The sequence below is a fragment of the Sus scrofa genome, chromosome X, assembly GCF_000003025.6.
Source record: "Sus scrofa isolate TJ Tabasco breed Duroc chromosome X, Sscrofa11.1, whole genome shotgun sequence".
Taxonomy (NCBI): Eukaryota; Metazoa; Chordata; class Mammalia; order Artiodactyla; family Suidae; genus Sus; species Sus scrofa.
Genome location: NC_010461.5, coordinates 92,099,296 through 92,126,676, shown reverse-complemented (window position 1 = coordinate 92,126,676; position 27,381 = coordinate 92,099,296). Strand labels below are relative to the sequence as shown.

The 27,381-nt window shown below is 38.7% G+C and overlaps 1 protein-coding gene across 3 annotated transcripts in view; it reads right to left on the bottom strand.

Annotated features, from left to right (window-relative positions):
* Window positions 1-27,381, bottom strand: part of RTL4 (retrotransposon Gag like 4) — a 412,876-nt gene that overhangs the window by 206,650 nt on the left and 178,845 nt on the right. For all 3 annotated transcript variants that reach the window (XM_021080439.1, XM_021080440.1, XM_021080441.1), the window contains one exon: window positions 10,373-10,475. The gene's annotated coding sequence lies outside the window, so the exon portion shown is untranslated. The remainder of the gene's footprint in view (window positions 1-10,372; window positions 10,476-27,381) is intronic.

Genomic DNA, 27,381 nt, shown 5'->3' with positions numbered 1-27,381 from the left:
ACCCCAGAGGAGTCCCATTCAGCCCAAGAGATGCCATAACAAGAAAGTTAAAACTTTGTTTGTGATAGTCCACCGCTCCTTCCATTGGTAATGCCCCAAATCTCCTTTGCACAACAACTTCCCACTCACAGTTCATGTGGCTGACTTCACAGAAAAGCAGATGACCTGGTCCTGGCCTATAAGAGTGAACCTCAAGATATTAACTGAAATTATTGGAAAAGAGCATTTTCCTGCTAGGACTGCTAAACTAGGAGGATGTAAGGCTAGAGCTGTCAGCATGCATCTTGGCTGAGAATAACATCAACCTAGAGAAAAGGAGAAACAAGAGATAGAAACAGATGCCTCATGACCCAGCTACAATACTTGGATGCAGGCAGGCCTTTCTGGACTGTTTAGTTACTTGAGTCAATTTTTCTTCCCAAACCACTTTTAGTTATTTTTTTTAATCTCACACACAACTGAAAAAAGGCCTAATTCATATACAATCAAACATTGACATCTGTTATTTGGGGAGCACCTTGGAGTCCTTGGGAATCCAATTAATTGAGTGATTAGTGGCTTTACTGTTGAGTGTCACTATTCCCTCAATTGTGCCATTGTATGAACTTGACTAGAGTCCTTTTTTAAAAAAAATTATACAGCAAGCCCACAAGAACAAATATCTGTTGAAGATCCTGCTGTGGCTCAGCATTAACAAACACAACTAGTATCCATGAGGATGCAGGTTTGATCCCTGGCCGGGCTCAGTGGGTTAAGGATCTGGCATTGGAATGAGCTGTAGTGTAGGTCACAGATGCGGCTCAGATCCTGCATTGCTGTGGCTATGGTGTAGGCCAGCAGCTACAGCTCCAATTCGACCCCTAGCCTGGGAACCTCCATATGCCGTGGTGGGCCCTAAAAAGACAAAAAAGAAAAAAAAAAGAACAAAGTGTCTTTCTACTCAGTAAATACAATCTAGACTAGAAAAACAACTTGACCTTATTCTTAGTCTAAGAAGTCACTATTTTATAGGATTATTTAAAAATCCGATTATGTTCTATGAAAGGGGGGGCAGAGTCTCTTTGAAGAGAAATACTGGTGTCAAGAGCCAGGTTATAAATCTGCTATGAGAAGTTCTTAATGAGTAAACATAACTGATTATATAGAGAGGGAATTACTGATTTGACACTGCAGGTGGAGGTAGGAATAGGAATATTGGAGTAATTTAGATTTAAGGAAGTGGGGAAACAACCAGAGAGGGAGAAGGTAGGGTAAAGGCTAAGGAACAGGGAGTTCCCGTCGTGGCGCAGTGGTTAGCGAATCCGACTAGGAACCATGAGGTTGCGGGTTCGGTCCCTGGCCTTGCTCAGTGGGTTAATGATCCGGCGTTGCCGTGAGCTGTGGTGTAGGTTGCAGAAGCGGCTCGGATCCTGCGTTGCTGTGGCTCTGGTGTAGGCCGGCGGCTACAGCTCCGATTCGACCCCTAGCCTGGGAACCTCCATATGCCGCGAGAGCGACCCAAAGAAATAGCAAAAAGACAAAAAAAAAAAAAAAAAAAAAAGGCTAAGGAACAGAGGGAGTGAAGGTGTGGAGGAATAAGGACTTTTTTCTTCCTAAGCAATCCTTAGGATAAGTTACCAATAGTCTAACCAGAGCATAAGGGCAGAGATCATATACCATATTACACAAAAATTTGCATATGATCTGTTGTGATTCACTAATATTTCAAGGCAAAAATATACACTCAGGATGATATATGATCATTAATAATGATGGCTATAAATATATTTTTAATAGTCTTGTCAATAATTTTGATTTCTTCTGCTTTTGGAAAACTGTTTTTCTAAACTAACTAGATCACTGCTGTTTTTACCTGATAATTCAATAGCTGATGAATAGCTCATACCACAAAATAGGACAGGTGCCAACTCTGCCATCTTATTGTTGTTCATTTGTGCTTATATGATAAGTATGATCGTCAATCCATGGTTGCTTTGAAGAAATATTTATTAAGCCACATATTCATTTTGTGAGAGTTTATTTAATTAAAATCAGATAATATGACTCATAAATTCACTGATTTGGAATACATAAACTGCAACGTATTGCCTGTTCTGAAGGCAGGTAAAGTTTCTAGTTGTGAAATTCTTACCCTTCCCTCAGGATACCTTGTAAATGTTACATGGCATGAGAGCCTCTAACACAGATTAAATAAGGGTACAAATGTCAATCTGAATCTCAAATATAAGTACACTCTATTTCCTTTCAAATATTGAAATTTAAGATGACACCGGTAGTTAAAAATTTTCTTCCAACATGCCATTTTGGAGACCACCATGCTAGAACCCTCTTAACACAAAACAAAGACACACATCATCATAAAAGGCCTAGGTCATGTTTCATTTATTATCCACTGGATGGGTCTTATGCAGTATCAGAAGCTACCCTCCCTGCATCTTAGGGCCAAAATCACCCTTTAGTCTTTGTGACTCCCAAGATAAATTTGAAAAAGCAGACTGATTTTCTTTTCTTATTTGTTGATAAAGAACTTAAAATGCAAATGCTAGTAGAAGCTAATTAAATTTCAGACACTCTCAACCATTGTCAACCCTGACCATGGCAATTTCCAAGCGTTCGGGTCTTCATACCATAGCTGACAGCCAAGCAGCACTAATGTCTAAACAAGTAGTAGCTACTTAAATTGCAGGTAGACTATCTAATCAGAAACCAATAGCCCTGAGGACTTTTTATTACAAACCAAGAACTAGAAAGTGCTAATCATACCACACCCAGAGTTGGGTAGGAGAGTGTGCTGAGGTCTTAAATGGATTAAATTACTTGATCTTCATCTGAAGGGTGCTGAATTGGGTGCAGAGGGAATACCAGTTGCCAGAAGAAAACTGGGAAAAGAGTAAAGGACGGTGAAAAACTGGGCAAGAAGTAAAGAACAACAACATTTCCAGAGAGATACCCTATGCAGTGAGGCCCTCAGGCAGCTTGATCATGGATTGGCTCTTAGGCTTCACAATGTGGTCCTGGGACAACTACCTCCTTCTTTGCCCAGAGGGAGAAATAAGAAATGGAGCTTGTCTTTGGTACCAGCTAGCAACACATAGCCTGTTTAGTTGGCACCTTGGTAGATGCCTGATGCAGACAAGCATCACAGAGAGAGGGAAACTGAGACACTGAGAGGTTAGTTCATCTCAGCCAAGAAAGAGACACAGAGTCAGAGATTGTATCCCTTGCTCACATAGAGTTTGTTGTTCAGTTTTATCCCTACTTTGTTAAGTATCATTGATGAACTCCTGGGCAAATTATATCATTGGTAATACTGGGTTTTAGAACCCACCCACCCCCATATCCTTTTAGTTTCTCTTGCCCTTTTTTTTCATATTCTTGATTCCTCCTACATTTAACCAGATGTTGTTTTCAAAAAGCTAGTTTGGGTTGGCTGTCAATGAACTCTCAATAAGAACTGTTGATTAATTGATGAATTGTCTAGTAGTGGCTTACAGTATTCCTTTTCACAGAGATTTTTTTTCCAGTTTTGCAAGGCATTCCTAAAGATTAGAAAGTCTCCCATAGACAAGGAAACTAAATCTTAAATGAAATTTCAGATGCCATGATAGAGAATGAAGGAAATATTTAAGGTAGGGGACTCAACAATTTTTAATCATACCACCTAGATTCCTTTAAGGCCAACTCTGTGTTAAGCAGAGAAATTAGATATTTATTGTGTTTATAGTATTGGCAGGAAAGAATGTGGGCAGAAAATAATACTGGCATGGTCTTTTCCCTTCAGCCAACATTTGGTTGTTTGTTATGTGCATTATCACATTTAATACTCAAAACAATCATATGTGGCCTGTGCTGTTATGACCTCCCCCATTAATAGATGAGTAAATTAAAATTTGATGAGGTTAAGGAATTAGATGAAAGCATATAGATAGTAAAGGGCAGAGCTGACATTGAATCCCAGGTGGTCTCTAGTGTTGGTATTCTTAAAACTACATTCTACTGACTATTGAGAATTAGAAATGAAAAAGAATAAATGTTGTTTTGGGTTTTTTTTCGGTCTTTTTTTTTTTTTGTCCTTTTTTTAGGGCCACACCTGCAGCATATGGAGGTTCCAGGCTAGGGGTCTAATCAGAGCTGTAGCCCCCGGCCTACCCCACAGCCACAGCCACACCAGATCTGAGCCACATCTGCAACCTACACCACAGCTCACGGCAACGCCGGATCCTTAACCCACTGAGCAAGGCCAGGGATTGAACCCGTAACCTCATGGTTCCTAGTTGGATTCGTTTCCGCTGCGCCACGGTAGGAATTCCAAAGAGTCGATGTTGTTGACATCAAGCAACTTATCATGGAAAAGGCAGGGTCCTTCTTGGGTCTGTGAAGTAATATGGTCACTATATCCATGGACCGAGGGCATCCTATATCTTCCTAAGAACATTCAGGACATTGCCTATATTGCCTGTGTCAGACCCCAGAGGACAGGAGGGATCTGCAGTGTTAGTGCACGCAATGCCCAGCTTCCCTGGGATCACAAGCCATGAGAATTTTGTATCAATTCTCCTCTCTCACCCTATCTCGTTCTCTAATCTCCTTTCACCTGTGGTAGCATTGACCCGTGCTGACCTCTGGCCAAAGAATGTCAATTTTTTTAATGCTTTGCAAAAAATCGATTGATTTTTTTTGCTCATAAAGTTCTGCAAGATCCACGTTGTCAAGAATGGATCATTAACTCTTCACAAATCTAGTGAAAGTCTGCTAGATTAAATTCCTCATTAAGGCGTTCCCATCGTGGCTCAGTGGTTAACACACCCGACGAGTAACATGAGGTCGTGGGTTTGCTCCCTGCCCTTGCTCAGTGGGTTAAGGATCTGGCGGTGCCATGAGCTGTGGTGTAGGTTGCAGACGCGGCTCGGATCCCGTGTTGCTGTGGCTCTGGTGTAGGCCGGTGGCTACAGCTCCGATTAGATCCCTAGCCTGGGAACCTCCATGTGCTGTGGGAGCAGCCCTAAAAAAGGCAAAAAGACCAAAAACAAAAAACAAAAAACAAAAAAAAGAAAGAAAAAACTTCTCATTAAGTATGCAGAGGCCAAAGACTGGAATAAGCAAAAATATGCCCTCGATTTATGGGTAGATGTTAATGGCTGTTCCATTGCCACTTGGGGGCATGGACCAATTTCTCATCCTACAGATGCTAGAGAGGATTTCATATTCCCTTTGTACTAAAATAAACATACTTGAAAAATTCTGTCCCAAAGCCCTCTAAGCCAATCATACTTCCCATCTTTACAAGTCCATTAAAAATAGAGGCCATCTGTCATTTTAGCAAAGCTCTTCATGGAGAAGCAAAAGTAGGGGAAATGGACAATACAGACCTCAAATTTAACTCAGACTTTTCAGACAGGTTTCATATAAGCTCTACAACCAGAACTTATAGACCAAATAAGTAATGGGCTAAGGCAGGCAAAATATTCCTCCGATGCCCAGGTACTAACACTAAAAACTGTTCCTTTAGCGATAGATTCATTATTGGGGGTTTAAAGTTATAGTTATTTATACGGTGATTATAAAGCCATGATGTTCTAAAGCATTCATGGAAATGACTCTTGATGCTTAACTGCAGTGTTTAATATGGTGGAATATTTGATTTTGGTAAGTGCAAAAAAGCCTTCTATTCCAAACTTTCACTCAGCTCACCAATCTCCTTTACAATGTCCCTGACAGATAGGGCTCTAAGAGATGACTGGAAACTCTCGATTTTCCAAAGCAGCCCTCTTTGAGTACTTTAAATTGAGTCCAGATTGACTTCCCTAGAACCTCTACTCTTTAGCTTTAGAGCTGTCCCCTAGACCCTCAATCTGGAATTAAAGCAAATAACACTCATTCTCCCTAGCCCCCGACACAAAGGAAAACAAGGTTGACAGACGTGATTTTTATGTGTCGGCAACTAATTTAAAAGCCTCCAAAACTACTCAGTGGAGAGAAATTGGAAGCTTTATACATCACTGGTAGGGGTGTAAAATGGTACAGCCACTGTGGAAAACTGCAGGGCAATTCCTCAAATAATTTGGCATAGAATTACCATATGAGCCAGCAATTTCACCTCTGAGTGTACACCCAAAAGAATCTAATAGACAAAATGTGGAAACAACCAAAATGTCCATCAACAGATGAGTGGATAAACAAAATATGATATATCCATACAATGGAATATTAATCAGCCTTAAAAAAAAAAAAAAAGGAAATTCTGGAGCTCCTGTCGGGCTCAGTGATTAATGAACCCGACTAGCATCCATGAGGATGCAGGTTCAATCCCTGGCCTCACTCATTGGGTTAAGCTTTTGGCGTTGCTGTGAGCTGTGATGTAGGTCATAGACACAGCTCAGATCTGGTGTTGTGGCTGTGGTGTACGCCAGCAGTTACAGCTCTGATTGGACTCCTAGCCTGGGAACCTCCAAATGCCACCAGTGAGGCCCTAAAAAGACAAAAAAACAAAAAAAAATAGGAAAGAAATTCTAACACATGCTACACCATAGATGAACTTTGAAAACATCAAGCTAATGAACTATACCAGACGCAACAAAAGGACAAATATTTTATTCTATCACTTATATGAGATACCTAGAGTAATCAAATTTATAGATACAGAAAGCAGAATGGTGGTTACCAGGGGCTGTAGGGAGCGGGGAATGAGGGATTATATTTTTTTTGTCTTTTTTTTTTTTTTAACCACACAGGTGGAACATGGAGGTTCCCAGGCTAGGGGTGGAACCAGAGCTATAGCTGCAGGCCTACACCACAGCCACAGCAATGCTGGATCCTTAATCCACTGAGCAAGGCCAGGGATGGAACCAATATCCTCATGGATACTATTCGTGTTCGTCAACCGCTGAGCCACGATGGGAACTCTATTTTTTTTTTCCTTTTTTTGACTGCACCCACAGCATATGGAAGTCCCCAGGCTAGGGATCAAATCAGAGCTGCAGTTGCCAGCCTACACCACAGCCACAGCAACTCCAGATCCAAGCCACATCTGCAACCTACACTACAACTTATGACAACATTGGATTCTTAATCTACTGAGCCAGGCCAGGGATCAAACCCATGTCCTCACAGAGACAATATTGGATCCTTAGGGTCCTTAACCTAATGAGCCATAATGGGAACTCCAGGGAATTATTTCTTTAATGGGTACAGAGTTTCAGTTTTCAAAGACGAGAAATTTCTAGAGATGAATGGCGGTAATGGTTGCCCAACAATGTGAATATCCTAATGTTACTAAAGTGTAAACTTAATAAATGTTTAAAATGGTAAACTTTATCTTATGTATGTTTTACCACTTTAAAAAAATGGTGAAATCTGGACAAAATATGGAGCTTAATTAGTAGTAAAAAAAAAATTCTCAGTGATATAAATAAAACATGCTTACATCGCCAAGAAATGGACTCAAGTGTTTTAACTGTGGTCTGTCCAGCACCAAGGAAAATAGACTTTATCACCTCCCTTGATCTAGATCCAAGATTTTAATAAGCACAGACTTATACTAATCACATGACACTTTCTTAATGTTTACACCATGGCTCAGTGGTTAACGAAACTAACTAGTATCCATGAGAATGAGGGTTCAATCCCTGGCCTCGCTTAGTAGGTTAAGGATCTGGCATTGCCGTGAACTGTGGTGTAGGTCACAGATGTGGCTCAGATCCTGTGTTGTTGTGGCTGTGGAGTAGGCTGGCAGCTACGGCTCCAATTAGACCCCTAGCTTGGGAACCTCCATATGCCATGAGTGCAGCCCTAAAAAGAAAAAAGACAAAAAAAAAATGCTTACACTATGAAAGGAATTGCTCCTAGCACCATTCATTTACCAACTCATTTAATCCTCCCTACAATCCTGTGAAGTAATTGCTATTAGTCTTACTTTACCAAGGAAAAACCTGAATCATGTCAACAGCATTATGTGGATTCTAAACCATTTAATACATAGTAAGATTGCAGTCCACTACAAATTTCCAGATTTTTTTTTCCTTTCCATGTAGTTCTGCCCAGTCAGTTCTCTCCCGTTGCCATGATTATTTTGTCTTCTATTTTACTGGCTATTCCTTCCAATTTGGAATAAAGACATAGCAGTGAGCTGATCAAGTTTTCCTAAAGAACAAACATACTCACACAGCTAATACATCCCTTCTGGGGTCATTTGGCACCTAAAGCCAACATTGGGGGTAGAATGGGGTTAGCCCATTTAAACCAACATTGTAAGCCAATTTAGTCATTCATACATCACTGTAATTAAATGCAGCAGCTCCTATGCAAATAGGTTTCAGTAGGGAGAGATAATTTTAGTTGAACTTGGAAAGGAAAACACTCACTGATCAAATGAGGGACGCTGAAAGGTGAGTAGGGAAAACACTGAACACTGAGTATCTCACTAGTTATTCTGCCTCAGACCTGCCCCCACCCCCACAGACCTTTGCCAATATGTTTGCAGTTCAACTTTGCCACTAGCAACCCTCAGAACCTCAGCTGAGTCCTCTCCAAGTGCTAGCTTATCAGATTATGGAGACAGTGCTCAAACACCAGCTTGGGTGTCTGGAAAGAAGACCAAAACAGCAAGAGATCAGGAAATTACTTTAGGAAAAGAATGGCCAAAGGACCTGGGATGTTAGTTTAGAGAAGGTTTAGTGTCATTAGGCCTTGTTGATCATAGAATAGCAGTAGCAATGGTTGTACTCAACGCCAATAATTGACCTAAGCATTATCTATGCATTACTTCTTTTTTTTTAGGGCTGCATGTGTGGCATATGGAAGTTCCCAGACTGGGGGTCAAATCAGAGCTGCAACTGTCAGCCTATGCCACAGCCACAGCCATGCAGGATCTGAGCTGCAGCTGCAACCTACACCACAGCTCATGGCAACGCCAGGTCCTTAACCCACTGAGCAAGGCCAGGGATCAAACCCGCATCCTCGTGGATACCAGTTGGGTTTGTTACTGCTGAGCCACAAGGGGAACTCCTACATTATCTCTTCTAATTTTCACCAAAACCCTATAAAAAAGGAATTATTGTTATCCCTAGTTGAAAAGTGAGATCATTTTAGATTAAGAGAAGGTAAGTTTTCACAGTGAGTAGGTGGTAGACTTTATCACAATACCTCATTAACTTCATGATATACTTCCCTTTACCCCATCACCAAATTTTGTTTCTTCCACAGTAATTCTTACAGTTAGTATTTTTGTTGTTGTTGTTCGTTCCCTAGCTAGACAATAAACTTGAAATGGACAAGAACCGTATTTAGTATTCTTCCACATTATATCCCCACTGGGGAGCATGGTGCCTGCCTATTACTTAGCACTCAACAAACAGTTATGGCAGGGACGGAAGCAAAGAAGGAGGAAACTAAAACCCAGGTAGATTTAACTCCAGAGCCTGTGCTCTTAAATTCTAAATTACACTGCTGAATTGTTGTAGGCTGCCAGCACCACATTTTGGCCAATACTCTGGTTGAGTCATCTGCAAAGTTTACAGCAAACCCAGATCCATGTGCTGTACCAAAGCAGCCAAATCAACAGCAGGCACAGCTCCTAAGACAGTCTATTAAATGCTGTCTTACTCTGCTTGCCACTCTCATGGTCCAATTCCAGGCAGCACTGTTCTAACTGGGATACACATTCTAACAAAGCACCCTGCCACGTCGGGCTGACCTGGGTCATGGTTTGCACGAACAGGTCCACAATTTTCTTGAGAAGCGAATATACCCATGCACTTTTCCTGTATTGCAGTAGCCTCGGTACAAGAATCATCTACTTCACCCTCTGTCCCCCTGTTTTAATTAGTCCTCTTTCTAAGTTCCTCCGTGGCTTTGCTATGAAAAACCGTTAAAATTAAAAGAACGTTTTCCTGATTAAATCCCCTCCCTGCACTTCCAAACCTTCGGTTGTCTATTTATGACTGTGAGCTTCATTTTACCAAGTTCTATTTCTAGGCCACTAATATCATCTCATGCAGAGAGAAAGATGTATTCAGCATTCCACGTGGTGTCATTTTCTGAAAGGGGTGAAGTCTCGTCTCCAATGCCTTCCTATTTTTTTCTTGTTTTAACAGAGTTTTAGAATACATAAACCAACTGTTTTGAAGAAATAACTCCCTTATGCCCTTATCATTCCTATTACCGGATTCTAATGGTAAAAAGTGAATGCATATCCGGTGATATAGTGAAGACAGTTCTCAAGGAAAAATAACTCTCCTCTGGGAAAACTTGCTGTTCCTTAGGACTTGGTGAAATCCAAGATAAAATGTAAAAAAAAAAAAAAAATGTTTTTCTCAAGTTCTCACAGGAGCTGAAAAAAAAATCTAAGACCTCCTTGTTTTCCTCCTGGACTCACCTGAAAATAACTGAGATGTCAGCAAATGCAAATCAACTGTCTAGGCGACTGGTTTGTGTGGCTCTCTTTGTGGAATCCCGACTGGTTTAGGCCTCAGTTGAATCTGGGAAGAGAGGATACAGTGATTTTAGATCTGTAGGAAAGCAGTCAACATGAATTTTTGACGGGATATATTGAAAATGCAGGAATGTACAAGAAACTAAAATATGATCTCTGTAGCTATCTTCAATGTTCTTGTTATCGCGGAACTAACGCATACAGAATCTGTCATAACTGCATGTTTGTAACACAGTCTAAGTTATATTCTGTAGCTTAGACATAATACAAGCAATAGTTAAATAAGCACTTAATATACGTCAGGCACTTTGCCTTGCGTTTTCCTGTATTCAATTATTCAATCTCCAGAACAACTATACAACACAGGTACTATTACCATTCTCATTTTATACATGGGGAAGCTGAGGCACAGAGAAGTAAATAACCTGCCCTATGATGACAGAGCTCCTAATTGACAGAGCTGAGATTACAACACAGGTCTGTCTTTCACTCCTTTAGCCACTATCCTATAGTGCCTCTTCGATAAGACAAAGAGTAAAGGTTTAAGAGGGCTTGGTGGAAAAAAAATAGCATGAAATGATCATGATGGAGCTGTTTGTACAGTAAAAAATTAAATAAAAGTAAAAACAGGAGTTCCCATTGTGGCTCAGCAGAAATGAATCTGACTAGTATCCATTAGGACTCAGGTTTGATCCCTGGCCTCGCTCAGTGGGTTAACAATCCAGCATTGCCGTGAGCTGTGGTGTAGGCCACAGACGCAGCTTGGATCTGGCGATGCTGTGGCTGTGGCATAGGCCAGAGACTATTGCTCCAATTTGACCCCAGCCTGGGAATCTCTATATGCCATATGTGTGGCCCTAAAAAGACAAAAATAAATAAATAAACAAACAAACAACTCTAAGAATCTACTTATTCTAAGCCAATTTGGAAAGAAAACTGAAAATTATCCTAACATCTAGGAAAAGGCCTTTGAAAAAAGTAAAGCAGTTAACAAAATAAGAACTTGCAGGACAGGCAAGTCCAGAGAGAAGCAGTTGGGGCTCAGGTAATGGGGAGTAACTGCTAACGAGTGTGGGGTTTCTTTTCAGGGAGATGAAAATGTTCTGGAATTAGACAGTGGTGATGATTGCACAACTCTGTGAATATACTAAGTTCACTGACCTGTATGCTTTAAAAGGGCAAATTTTATGGTGTGTGAACAATATCTCAATAAAGCTGTTATTTAAAAAAAAAACAAGTTAGATTAGAATGCAGTCAGAAGGTTTAAGAGCATGATGGAAAAAAGTTACTTCAGAAATAGACATTTTAAAAGGCTGGAATTTCAAGGTCATTTGTGATCTACTTCTCTGGAGACAGCAGAGGCCCTATTCCCAACCTTGCCAGGATCCCTAGGCTACTTGCCACATTACAGTGCCTCCTTCTGGGCATGTGTGTATGGTGGTAGGAGTGGTTGGGGAAAGGGTACACAATACATTGAATCGTCTTTCTTTAGGTGTATTTTGGTAAATGGGTTGATCCTATTTCTAACCCAGTCCTGTTGGGTTTGAACAGGGTTGGGTTAGAGAGTTGATTGGTATACCAATCTGAAAGGTTATGTTTTCATCACTAGGAACCAAAGAAAAGTGTCCTGTGAACTGCTAACAGAAGGATTTGGGACCTAGATAAATCACAATACAGTCCTCCTTCTGTCATATCAAATTGGGGCTTGGCTACATATCATACATGGAAGGTTCTCGAAAGAGGCTAAAAAAATAGCTCTTTCTCCCCAGAACTTGCAGAGGCAGTTGGACTATGCTCCTTAGGTCAGTTTCTGGCCTAAAATAGGATAGAGCATCTACGGTTGTGTCTTCTTTGGTTGTGTCTCCACATACACACCTGGCGTCTCTGATCATTTAACCTGGTTTTAAGCAGCTTAAAAGGTTTCCTTGTCTAGTAAGACAGATATTGAAACTGACTTTTTCCCTTAATTAAAATGACAGCTTAATTGGGCCATATGTCGATGATAGCTATATTGACTTTCTTAGTCTCTCCTAATGGCTCTTGCTATTGGATATCATCCTAGTTCCTGGAAATAATCTTAGTGAAGAGTGTAACAATCTTACTTTTTGAATCAATCGTCAAAAGAATAGATAAACTCTTGCCAAGTCACCAATTAGTCACTTAGTCACAGAACTACTCACTCTTATAGGACATGGTCCTGCAGGTGGAACAGTATTTGGGTTTGATTAATCATGATGAGGACTCTCAAATCAAGCATGTCTCCTGAACTGGCCACTCCCATGAGGTCCTATTTCCCAACACTATAGAAGTCGTAATTTGTAACAGCACCAATGATTTATAAAGAAACAAGAGAAACATGAACATCTTCTCTACTCAAAAAAACTCAGTGACCTTCTCAGCTGAACTCCTCTTCAACTAATAGCAGTTTAGAAACACCCATTCATCTCAAGGGTAATTTCCTCTGGCATTGCACTAGGTGCTTTGATTTAATCTTTGACTTTGGTGCCACAAGTCCCTGTTCTTAGAAAACTAACAATGCCCTGGGCTAATATCTGTTTAAACAGGACATATTCTTAGGCCATGAACTTAATGGGGTCAATGTATGTAGGGCTTTTGATTTCCATAACTACTTCTAAATATACTTAGCATATCTACATAAGCTAGAGGAGTAGGGCTAACTCTTGGAATCCTGCATTGCATTCTATCAAGTTTCTAAATCAATGGTTCAATCCCTGTTTTAGAGCCCCAGGATTCCTTGGTGGGTAATAGGGGCCTCTAGAGAAGCTTCAAGAGGCAAGACTGACAGGCTCAGTATCCCAAATTATCCCCTGCTTAACTAAGCAATTCCATTTTTTTTTCTTTTTAGGGCTGCCCCTGCAGCCTATGAAGGTTCCCAGGCTAGGGGTCAAATCAGAGCCACATCAACATGGAATCTGAGCCGCATCCGCAACCTACAACACAGCTCATGGCAATGCCGGATCCTTAACCCACTAAGCTGGGCCAGGGTCCAAACATACATTCTCATGAATGCCAGTCAGATTTGTTTCTGCTGAGCCACAACAGGAACTCCAAGAAATTCCATTTTTATCTGTTTGATTTATTGGGGTTCCACAGAAGATTTCATTTGAAAAAAGTGATGTCACTGGAAAATTAATATATATATGTATTAATTTTATAAGCCATTACTGCAATCGATCCTGATATGATTGACTGTGAACATGAATGTAGTCTTCGAGTAGTGAAATTGGAATTCAAGAAAAGCTTCTTGTTCAAAACTAAGTGGTTAAGTTCACCATTCATTATAACACATTCATTTTTGAAGCAAATTTCAGCCTAAGGCACAAAGTACTTTCAGATAGTCATAAGTACAAAGATAAAAAATAAAACAGGGTAAGGGGATAGCAGAATGGTAGATGAAGGAACTGTATTAGATAGGATGAGGGTCAGGGAAGACCTCCAGGAAGTGACTTTTAGGATATGGTGATTTGGAGAGAAAAATGATTCAGCTGGAACTTAGTGAATCAGTGCATTATATGTAGAAATATGTCTCAAGTTGATATCAGAGAGGTAGTTCAAGTTGAGATCAGAGAGGTAGTTCATGCAGCTACAAAAAGTTTAAGCATGGGTCGACTAACATTTGCAAAAGATTAGTCCTGAGGGTGGTTGTGCAAGAGGGCAAGAAACAAATAGGGAAAAGCGTTAAAGAATCTATTATAGTAGTTCAGCTGAATGATTATGGTGACTAACTAGATTGCTAACTGGGTAGAATAAGAAATATATATATTTCCTAAATTAGAAATGGAACCTGATGATATGTCGAAATTGCTACAATCTCATGATAAGACTTCAATAGATGAGGAGTTGCCTGAGATGGAATCTACATATATATATATATATGTACCTTTCAGAGGTAAAGTTTAGAGCATGTGATGATGAACTGGAAGTGAGTTATCAGAGAAAAGGAGAAATTAAGGATGATTCTTGTGTTTTTAGGGTTAGACATTTTGGTGAATTGCAACACCATTAAGTGAGATGAAAAATACTATGTAATCAAAAGATAGGTTTGACCAGGGCAGAGGAGGGGTCTAGGGGAAAGAATCAATTGAATTATGTTTTGAGCGTATTATGCTTGCTCTCTATATATTGGACACCCAAGAGATACCAAGAAGCCAATTGAAGATACGTGTCTGAACTATGAGGGAGTTATAAGTTTGGGAGTCATCAACACAGGGACTATATAAAAGCCATAAAACTAAATGAGATAACCTACTTAATGAATATAGGAAAGAGAGGGTAGGACACAATTAAATGATGAAGAACCCCGAATTTTAGAAGACAGAGAAAGGGAGCCATCCAAGCAACAGAAAAAGCACTCTGTTAGGTAGGAGAAAAACCAGGAGAGTGTGGTGTCATGAGAGTCATGACGAAAGAGGGTTTCTAAAAGGAAGGTGTGCTTACCTGTGTCAAAAGGGATAGAGTAAGATAAAGACAGAGAAGTAATGGTGCAATTTCAGGCTTTGGCCCATGAATAGAAAGAATTGAAGAGGAGCAAGTCATTGCAGTTTTCCCTCTTTATCCAAAATACTGTCACTTGGGCTAGCTGTCTACTTTGTAGAGGTATAAGAACAGCTGTGAGCCGTGATAGCATAAAAGAACTAGAGAGGAAGTTATCAAGAGAAACCACTGTAAACAAACATTTTCTTCCCAATTGTTGCTTAAACTGTTGCTGGGAATGTGATCTGGTCCAGTAAAATTTAATAGATCAAGTATTTGATTTGGCGGAAGGGGGATGGGGTGAGTAAAGGCAATAACATGACCATAGATGTGCCTAGAGAAAGATACACTTTCTCTACTACCCCAGGAGAATACCAAGAGTCAATAAAGAGCGATTGAAACCATGCACAGGGAAACTGTCAACATTCACCCTGTGCAAACAACATTGAAATCATTTCAGCAGAAAGATGCATAGGTAATTGAAAACCACTCTCTATATTTAAGAAGATATCCTACAAGTCCCAGTCACATGCAACATAAAAGTGCAAGGTGACACAGCAAGTGCTGATATAGAAGCTACAGCAAGTTACTAGAAAATCTAGCTAAGGAAATGTATAAAGATGTCTACACCAAACAACAGGTTATCAATATAGACGAAGCAGCCTAATATTGGAGAAGGATGCCATCTAAGACTTTCATAGCTAGAGAGAAGAAGTCAATGCCTGGCTTCCAATTTTCAAAGGACAGGCTAATGCAGCCGGGGACTTAAAAGTTGAGAAGTCAATAGTTATTTACCATGCTGAAAATCCTAGGGTGCTTAAAAAATATGCTAAATCTACTCTGCCTGTGCTGTAAAATTGGAACAACAAAGCCTGGATGACAGTATATCTGTTTATAATATGGTTTATCAAATATTTTAAGCCCACTGTTGGGAACTGCTGCTCAGAAAGATTCTTTTCAAAATACTGATGCTTATTGACAATGCCCCTGGTCACCCAAGAGTTTTTCATGGAGGTGTACAATGAGATTAATGTTGTTTTCATTCCTGCTAACACAACATCCACTCTGCAACCCACGGATCAAGGAGTCATTTCGACTTTCAAGTTTTATTATTCGAGAACTGCATTTCACATGGCTATAGCTGCCATAGATAGTTATTCCTCTGACAGATCTGGGCAAAATAAATTGAAACTTTCTGAAAAGGATTCAGCATTCTAGATGCCATTAAGAACTTTGGTGATTCATGGAAAGAGGTCAAAATGTCAACATCAACAGGAGTTTGGAAGAAGCTGATTCCAACCCTCATGAATGACTTTGAGGGATTCAAGACTTCTGTGGAGGAAGTCACCATAGATGTGGTGGAAATAACAAATGAATTCAAATTAGAAATGGAACCTGATGATATGTTGAAATTGCTGCAATATCATGATAAAACTTCAATAGATGAGGAGTTGCCTGAGATGGAATCTAATTCTGGAGAAGGTGCTGAGAAGACAACTGAAATGACAGTAAAGGGTTTAGATTATTACTTAAACTTGTTGATAAAGCCGCAGCAGTGTTTGAGAGGACTGACTCTAATTTTGAAAGAAGTTTTATGTGGGTAAAATGCTATCAAACAGCATTGCACGACACAGAGAAATTCTTCATGAAAAGAAGTCAAGCAATGTGGCCAAATTCATTGCTGTCCTGTTTTAAGAAATTGCCACAGCCAACCCAATCGTTAGCAACTACCACCCCGATCAGTTAGCAGGCAAGACACTCCACCAGCAAAAAGACTCTTGAAGGCTCAGAAGATGGCTAGCATTTTTAGCAATAAATTATTTTAAAATTAAGGTATGTACATTGTTTTTTTAGACAATGTTATTGCACACACAATGGACTATAGTGTAAACATAACTTTTCTATGCACTGGGAAACCACAAAGTTATTTGACTTGCTTTATTTTGATATTTGCTCAATTGTGGTGATCTAGAATCAAACCTGCAGTATCTCTAAGATATGTCCATATTCAGCATCATTAACAGTAAGAGAGAAGCAAATTAAAACCACAATGTATATTACTACACATATATTAGAAATGCTAAAATGAAGTGGCGTTCTCATTGTGGTGCAGCAGTAACCAGTCTGACTACTATCTGTGAGGATGCGGGTTCAATCGCTGGCCTTGCTCAGTGGGTTAAGGATCCAGTGATCCTGTGAGCTGTGGTGTAGGTCACAGATGTAGCTCAGATCTGGCATTGCTGTGGCTGTGGTGTAGGCTGGCGGCAGCAGCTCCAATTTGACCCCTAGCCTGGGAACTTCCATACACCACAGGTGCAGCCATAAAAAGAAAAAAAAAAGTGACAACACCAAATACTGGAGAGTATGCAGAGGAATCAGATCATTCATATATTGTCACTAGGAATTTAAATGGTATAGCCACTCTGGAAAAAAGTTTGTCAATTTCTTATAAAACTAAACATGCGACTATCATATGACACAGCAGTTGCACACTTGAGCATTTATTCCAGAGCACTAATACTTCATGTGTACACAAAAACATGTACACAGTTATCAATAGCAGCTTTATTTGCAGTTGCCAAAAACTGAATTCAACCCAGAGGTGCTTGAACAGTAAATGATTAAATGATTAAAATACATCATATTACATCCACACCATGGAAAGCTACTCAGTGGTCAAAAGGAACAAACCATTACTAGGAGCAATGACTTGGATGAGTTCTGGGAAATGATTCTGAGTGGGGAAAAAAAGCCAATCACAAAAGGTTAGCATACTGTATGATTCCATTTCTCTAACTTTTAAAAATGACAAAATCACAGAAATGAAGAATAGATTTGTGGAGTTCCCGTCGTGGCGCAGTGGTTAACGAATCCAACTAGGAACCATGGGATTGCGGGTTCGATCCCTGCCCTTGCTCAGTGGGTTGACGATCCAGTGTTGCCGTGAGCTGTGGTGTAGGTTGCAGACGCACCTCGGATCCTGTGTTGCTATGGCTCTGGCGTGGGCTGATGGCTACAGCTCCGATTAGACCCCTAGCCTGGGAACCTCCATATGCCGCTGGAACGGCCCAAGAAATGCCAAAAAGACAAAAAAAAAAAAAAAAAAAAAAAAGAATATATTTGTGATTGCCCGTGATTAAGGATAGGTTTGGGGGATGCTGTAAGGAGGTGAGTTTGGTTATAAAAGGGCAACAGAGTAACCCTTGTGGTTACTGAAATGTTCTGTATCTTGGCTGCAGTTGTGGTAACACAAATCTGCTCAGGTGATAACATATAAGTAAGCACACACAGACACACACACACAACAATTAAAATTGGGGAGATCTGAATGCAATAATAGGGTTGTATCAATATTAATTTCCAGGTGTGGTATCTTCTGTAGTTATACAAAATGTCATCACTCGAAGAACCTAGGTAAAGCATACTTAGGATATCTCTGTGTTATTTCATACAACTGTAGGTAACAAAACTACCTTAAAATAAAATGTTTTAAAAGTCAGTGCACATTTTAAAAAGCAAATAGATAATGCAAAATCAATGTCTTAAAATAAATGCATTTCTCACACAGAAGGAGGCTCTCCCGCAGCCTCTTGTTTCAACCTAATTTGATTTTTTTCAGAGGCTCTTTTTCTCCGTATTACTCAACTGTGTTCCTGATGCGTTAGGTGCTTTTCAGTCTCCTCTCCTTTCTGTGTATTCCTTGTATTTCTCTGGTCCTTGACATGTTTCAAGTGCACCATAACTGCTGATGAAAGGCACTTATTCTCTTAAAGATGCTTTGGGGATGCAGGTGAGTGGAGAATTCCTTTTGAGGAATCTAAGACTGTATACAAGTGATTTATACAATAAAGTAAAAATAGTACAATGGTGTAACAAGGAGGGGGTGAGACTCAAATAATAATAATTGAAGTGAGCCCTCCTCATTATGCCTTTCCCTTCCCTTGCTTTGTGCACTCTCTCTATTCCACCACCCTTGATTCTCCATGCTGGTCCTGACAAATGCAGAAGGTTACCTTTAAGTTGGGCAGTTTGTTGGGGGATTAGACATCAGGCTTTCAAAGGGAGCATGTGTTCCAACCACCAGAGACAAACAGAATGACTGCAGACTCATAAATGGTGTTCCTACTCCACTTCCGGTTTGTTGGCTTCTGACTCAGAATCACCCCCATACCCCAACTTGAGTCCTCAAATTAGTCCCACTCAGGTCTGGATGCAGTTAAGAACTGAGTCCAATATCCGAGCTTGCCCTTCCCTCTAATTCCTAATTCATTAACTGGATTCTGAGGTCTATCTTTTGACTTCTGCCCTTTCTGACTCCTTTGTATTTTGGTACCAGCAGCTCATGTTGGCTTAACTCATCGCATAGTTAAAGAGTTGAATGCCCAGTCCCTGGAGTTTGATTGCTGATGTTTGAATTATTAACTCCCCGCCTTGAATAGCAAATACACTCGTCTAGTTTTAAGTTTCACCTGTAAAATAGGTATAACAACTGTTCTTACTTCTAGGTTGTGGTGAGGATTCAATGAGTTATGTAAAACACTTAGAATAGTGGCTGGCACATAGTAAACTAAACAATACATAGAAAGTCATTACTAAGGTGTCTGCCACTAGTAAATGCTCCATATATTTTTAACTATTAAAACTATTACTATACTACTCATCTTATAAGAAAGGAAATTTTTTTAAAAATCTGAGGAAAGATGATCTGAAGTAGAACTTTTCTATGCAATGTGATTAGCAGCACCTTTTAGGAAATACATAGCATTTATTTTTAAATGAACAAATTTGGGGTATAAAATTTGATGAGCCTAAGGGCTCTTCTGGGAAGTTAGATTCATCCAAATGGCCTTATGAGAAATGACCTACACAGTAGTCAGTCTCCTGAGAAGCCTAACAATTTTAACTAGATATTCCTTTCTCAATTCTGACCTAATGATGTTATTTACTACTTTTTCATGCTGTAAAAAGTCTCCAAGAAATAGAAATGCAGAAAGGGGAGCTAAAAGTAGCCTCCCCTATCCACCATTCCATCCATTCTCCCTCAAGGAGCTGAAAGGAAGACAAGATGTACACATAGCTGGTCTCTTAGCACTCTATTAAGCACTTAGATGCACCTGTCTGCTTCTTTGATTTTATCTCATACCCACACTGCCCTTAGCTCACTAAACTCCCCCATGAACAGTTTTCTTTCCTTTACACAGTAAAGCTCTTTGCTGTCTCAGGGCCTTTGTATCTATTTTTCCTTCTGCTGGTCATGTTTTACCCACTTCTGCCCCTCACTGCTCCCACCTAGATTCAACACAGAGCCCTACCTAGACCTTTAGCTTTGAGGTTATACCTAGTTATACACTCCATGGTACTCCACAGTTATCCATAGTAACACTGCACAGCTTTAATCATCTGCTTTACCTCTGACACAAATGCTTATATATCCTGAGGACCTTGTTACATAGTCAGTATTCCAAAAATGTTGGGGAGTTCCTGCTGTGGTGAAATGGGATCGGTAGCATCTGCAGTGCCAGGATGCAGGTTCAATCCCCAGCCCAGCACAGTGGCCTGGCATAGGTCGCAACTGCAGCCCAGATCTGATCGCTAGCCTGGGAATTCCATATGCCACAGGGTGGCCAAAAATGGAAAAAAAAAAAAACATGTTGGTTGGATGGATGGTTGGATAGATGGAAGAATGGAAGGAGAAATGGATGAATGAATGAATGGATAAGTTCGTGGATGAATGGATATCATAGATAGGTTACATAAAAAAATGTAAACATTCATAGAACTACTGAATAATAGAGCACAAAAGAACCTGAATGACCTTTTAGTGCAATCCTCATCTTCCATAAATCTAGACACTCAGCCCAGACAAAAAGGATCATGGCCGGATTAAGATCTCTAGTTAGTGGCCAGAATCTAGGTCTCTCAAATCCAAGTTATTCATTTACTCATACAATGTGTGGAAAGTCATTACTAATGTGTCTGCCACGAGTAAATACTCCATAAATTTTTAACTATTACAACTACTACTATTCTACTCTTATAAGAAAGGGAATTTTTTAAAAATCTGAGGAAAGATGATCTGAAGTAGAACTTTTCTGTGCAATGTGATTTGTGTAACTGGGTCACCTTGCTGTACAGTAGAAAATTGACAGAATACGGTAAACCAGCTATAATGGAAAAAACAAAAATCATTATAAATGGAAAAATTGTTAATTCTTAATTAATTAACAATTAAAAATAGTTCAACAATGATCTATTGAGAGCCAGTATATGGTAGACACAAACGTAGGCTCCAGAGATACATTAGTAAACAAATCAGACAAAAATTCCTACCATCTTGGAGGTTATATATTAGCTGGGAGAGAGAGAGACAATAAATAAGGTTAGTAAGTAAATTATGTGTTAGTAGCATATTCATATCTGTTCCTGAGATACACACCAAGCTTATTCTTGATTCATTTGCTATTATTTAAGATTTTTTAAAAGAAAGCATAACCAAGGTTCTTTCCTTCTGCCCCATTTATCCACATTTACAAACATATGTATATTTTTTGTCCTTTGTCTTTTTAAGGCCACACCCTTGGCATATGGAGGTTCCCAGGCTAGGGATCGAAATGGAGCTACAGCTGGCAGCCTACACCAGAGCCACAGCAACGCCAGTTCCAAGCTGCATCTGTGATCTATACCACAGCTCACAGCAATGCTGGATCCTTAACCCTCTGAGCGAGGCCAGGGATCGAACCTGCATCCTCATGGATACTAGTCGGGTTCATTAACCACTGAGCCATGATGGGAACTCCACAAATATTTTCTTCAGAGCATGTTCCCCTCCCTGTGGGCCATCACAACTCTAGATCTCTTTAGTACTCCATTTTCTGACAAGCCACAATTTTTTTTTTTTGGCTGAGTCCTAATCCCCCACCAGATACTCAACATCAGACCCTCAGATAACGTCCTCTCCTCTGAAATTCTCCTCTTCTGCTTCTCTGTACCATGGAAGAGCAGTCAGGGGTTAGCTATTTGTGAGGCTGTGGAGAGAAATCATAAAAGTGACATTTACAGAAACTAATTTGGGACTTCTGCTTCTAGGAATATGTGGCAGACATACTTCTCCCTATTTTTCCCACTAAGGACAACTAAAGTCCTGAAAATTACATAAAAAACAAACAGAAGGAGTTCCCATCATGGTGCAGTGGTTAACAAATCCAACTAGGAACCATGAGTTTGTGGGTTCAACCCAGGCCTTTCTCAGTGGTTAAGTATCCGGTTTTGTGGTGAGCTGTGGTGTAGGTCACAGTCGCGGCTCAGATCCCACGTTGCTGTGGCTCTGGTGTAGGCCGGTGGCCACAGCTCCAATTAGACCCCTAGCCTGGGAACCTCCATATGCCACAGAAGCAGCCCTAGAAAAGGCACAAACAAACAAAAAACAGAAGAAGATCCTGAAGGATCAAGAGCAAAAAGCACACCAGCTAGGGACTTCAGGACCCAGGAAACAGTGCGGAGGTGAGGTTCCTGTGCTTTTGTTTTGCATCTCATAACTTGGACTTGTAGCTGAAGAAGCTGATAACCTAGTCACGTCAATAGGTATAGACAAAAAGGCCTCAGCAAAAGCCTGTCCTCTCTAGCCAGAGGATTAGTAAACAAGAAGCCTAACAAGAGAGAAAACTTTAAAACAATACTGAAATACAATACTGCAAGCCTGCTGTACTCTACCCATATACCACAGGGGAAAAAAATGCAGCCCTGTCCCCATCAGTAAAACCAGAGTGGACAGCTTTGAATTCCATACTCACAAAGTTGTAATGAGGCAGCCTAACCTCCATGCTAGGCTAGGGCTAGATAAGGTCAAGCAAGAAGATTTTGTCACTGTATGACCAAGAACGAGCTTACCCTTCTACAATGTCAGTGGAAGCCAGGCAGGGAACCTGGATTTCCACTTCCCCCAGTATTAATAGGGACCCAGCCCTGCTCCCACTCCAACTAAAAACTGCAGAAAACACATTCATTCCAAGTATCCATGTACACAGACCACATCCTGAGTTATAAAACAAACCTCAATAAGGATAAAACAATTGAAATCACACATAGTGTATTCTCAGATCACAAGGTGAGAAATCAGTAACAGAAGGATAAAAGGTAAATACCTAAGCATCTTGGTAAAAAAAGAATAACAAATTTATAAATAATCCATAGCTGAAAGAACATGTCCCAAAGAAAAAAATTTAAAAATACGTGAAAATGAATTAAAAAGAAAAAAAAATTGTAGGACACAGCTAAAGCTATGCTGGGATAAAATTTTATAGCAATAATGGAAACATAAGAAAAGAGGAAAGCCTCAGAGTTCGCTTTGTGGCTTAGTAGTTAATGAACATGACTAGGATCTATGAGGATGTGGGTTCGATCCCTGGCCTCGCTCAGTGGGTTAAGGATTTGGTGTTGCCATGAGCTGTGGTGTAGGTAGCACATGTGGCTTAGATCTCATGTTACTGTGGGTGCAGCGCTAAAATAGGAAAAAAAAAAAAAAAAGGAAAGCCTCAAAGCAATAATATAAGCAATCACCTCAAAAGCTGAAAAAATAAAAGAGCAAAATAAATCCCAAGTAAGTAGAAGGAATGACATCATAAAAATAAGAACAGAGATCAATAAAATTAAAAACAGAGAAACAATAGATAAAAATCGATAAAACAAAGAACTAATTCTTTGGAGAAAAATAATCAGTGAAATTGACCACCTAAAAACCTGAGGAGGAAAAAGAGAGAGACATCACAAATTACCACAGCAGATGAAAACAAGGTTTATCACTATAGACAGTGCAGATATTACCAGGATAACAAGGGAATGCTATGAAAAACTATAGATATGTAAATTTGAGAACTTAGGTGAAATGCACCAGTTCCTCAAAAAATAAAATCTACTATAATTTAATCAATATGAAATAGATAATATGGACACATACAGACCTATTAAAGAGAATGAATTTGTAATTTTAAAAGTGCCAAAAAAGAAACCTTCAAGCCCAGATGGAGAATTTTCCCCATTTAAAGAATTTACACCAATTTTTTACACACTCTCTCCCAGGAAATACAAGAGGAAATAATACTTCTCAATTCATTTTATGAAGTTAGTATTAACCTGATACCAAACCCAAAGACAGCACAAAAAAGAGAATATTTCATACCAATATTCCTCATGAACATAGACACAATAATCCTTCACAACATATTAGCAATTGGAATTCAGCAATACATGAATTATAAATGATGACTCAGTAGGGTTTATTCCAGGGATTCAAAACTGATTCAATATTCAAAAATCATTCAATATAATCCACAACATTAGCAGGATAATGAAATCAGATAATCATATCAATGATTCAGAAAAGGCATTTGAAAAAATTCAACACTTGTTCACAACAAAAATCTCTCAGAAAAATAGGAATAGAAAGGAACTCCCTCAATTTGAAAAAGGGAATCATAAAACACTTACAGTTAAAGTATAACAGTGAAAGACTGAAAGTTTTATTTCCAAGACTGAGAACAAGCCAAGGATTTATGCTCACACTAACTTTTAAAACATTTTTTAATTGAAATATAGTTAATATACAATGTTGTATTAGTTTTATATGTGATTCAGGCATATGTGTGTGTGTGTCACATATACTTTTTTTCTTTTTCAGATTCTTTTCCATTTTAGATTATTACAAGATATTGACTATGGTTCCCTGTGCTATACATTAGGTCCTTGTTTATTATCTATAAAGTATATAGTAATGTATATGTTAATCCCAAACTCCTAATTTATTTCTCTCTCATCCCTGCTATCACCTTTGGTATCCATAAGTTTGTTTTCTATGTCTGAGCGTCTATTTCTGTTTTGTAAATAAGTTCATTTGTACCATTTTTCTAGATTCCATATGTATGGACCTAGAAATTATCATATTAAGTGAAGTAAGTCAGACAAAACAAATATCATATGATATCACTTACATATGCTCACACTACTTCTTTTATTCAACACAGTTCTAGAAGTTCTAGCCAGTGCAAAATAGCCAAAAAAAGTAAATAAAAGGCATACAAATGGCTAAGAAAGAAATACAACTGTCCTTACTTACAAATGACAAGACTGTCCATGTAGAAAATCCCAAGGAACCTTCAAAATCTATAAAGGATTGTCTAGCACTAGTAAGTGAGTTCAGCAAGACTGCAGGATATGGGATAAGTGTTTCTTTATACTGGAGATGAAATGCAGATGATAAATTAAAAATTTGTGCCATTTCCATCATTGCTCAGTGGATTAAGAAACTGACTAGTATCCATGAGGATGTGGGTTCAATCCCTGGCCTCACTCAGTGTGTTAAGGATCCGGCATTGCCACAAGATGAAGCATAGTTCACAGATGAGGCTGAGATCTGGTGTTGCTGTGGTTGTGGCATAGGCCAGCAGCTGCACTACTGATTTGATCACTAGCCTGGGAACTTCCATATGCCACAGGTGCAGCCCTAAAAAGAAAAATATAAAAAGTTTTACAAAATAAAAGCACAATTTATGCAAAATATGAATTACTTAGGTTTAATCTAACAAACCATGTGCAAGACTTCTATGTTGAAAATTATATAACTGATGAAGGAAGTCCAACAACATCAAAATAAGTAGAGAGATATATACCACATTTATGGATTGGAAGAACAATAGCTTGGCTTAGTAAAAAGATAGCAGTTCTTCCCAATTTGACATAGGGGTTTAATATCTATCAAACTCTTAACAAAGCGTCAGCAAGACATCTTATAGATATGGACAGATTATTCAAAATTTTTATGGACAGGCAAAGGAACTAGAGTAGCTAAAGCAATTTTAAAAATCAAAAGCAAAGTTATAAGAATCAGAGAAAAGTGGTAGTAATTGGTCTATCTGATATCAATAATTACTACATAGCTTTAATAAAGACATCATTGTATTAGCAGAGAGTTACACATAAATCAATGGAACATAATAATGAATCCAGAAATAGACCCCAAATATGCCCAAATGTTTTTTTTTTTTTTTTTTACAAAAAGCAGAAGAATTCAGTGGAGGAAAAATAGCTTTTGCAGCAAATGGTGGTGGAAAAATGATAGGCAAAAAACAACTTGACTTAAATCTTATACACAGCTTACATCAAAAAAAAAAGAAAGAAAATCACAAAAATGGATCACTGATTTCAATATAAAATCTAAAATGATATAGAAAAAAAAGAAACTTCAGGATTTCAGAGTAGGCAGAAAGTTATTAGACTTAATAATAAAAGCATAAAAGGAAATATCTTAATATGAACCCATCAAAATTAAAACTTCTGCTCTGTTAAAGACTGTTAAGAGAATGAAAAGACAAGCTACACATGGAGATAAAATACTTGAAACATACATATCTGATAAAGGACTAGTATCTAGAATATATAAAGAAACCCCAAAATTCAATAGTAAAAAGTAAAGAAACAAGACAATTAGAACATGGACAAATGATATGAAGACATACTTCACCGAAGAAGATATACAGATGGCAATTAAGCTTATAAAGCAATCAATCATAAATTTATGTCGATGAGGACATAAATGTTTAAAGATGTAATTTGTGACGGTACCAGCATGACAGAGGGGGGAACAAAGCTATGGAGAAACAAAAATTTGTATACTATTGAAATTAACTTGGTATTAATCTGAAATAGATTGTTACCACTAAAGTGTTAATGGTTGTTCCCAAGTCGACCACTAAGAAAATAACACAAAAATATGCAGCAATAGAAATGACAAAGAATGAAAACGGTACATGAGACAATATCTACTAAACACAAAGAAGTCAGTATTGGAGGAAGTGAAGAATAAAAAACACATAATATACATAGAAAACAAAGAGCAAAATATCAGACATAAATCTACTGTATCAATAATTACATTAAATATAAATCAAGCCAGAACCATCTAATTGGTGATGGATAGCCTATTTAAAAAATGTTGCTGGGACTGCCAGACATCCACATAAAAAGAAAGATACGATTTATAAAAATTAACTCAAAGTGGGTCAATGCCTAAATATAAGAGCTAAAACCACAAAATAATTAGAAGAAAATGTAGGTATAAATATTTGTGATCTTGCATAGCTATGGTTTCTTAGATATGACATCAAAGCATAAGTAATCAAAGAAAAAATAAACTGTACTTCATAAAAATTTAACTTTTGTGTTTCAGATAACACTATAAAGAAAGTTTAAAAAAATGGAAAGAATGGGAGAAGATATTTGCAAATCATGTACCTAATAAAGGCCTGCCATCTAGAATACATAAAGTACACACATTATGTACTTTAAGTTTACACACATTAAAAAGAGAACTTAATTTAAAAAATGGGCAAAGGATTTGAATAGATATTTCCTCTAATAATATAAACAAATGGCTATACATAAAAATATGCTCAACGTTATTAGTCATT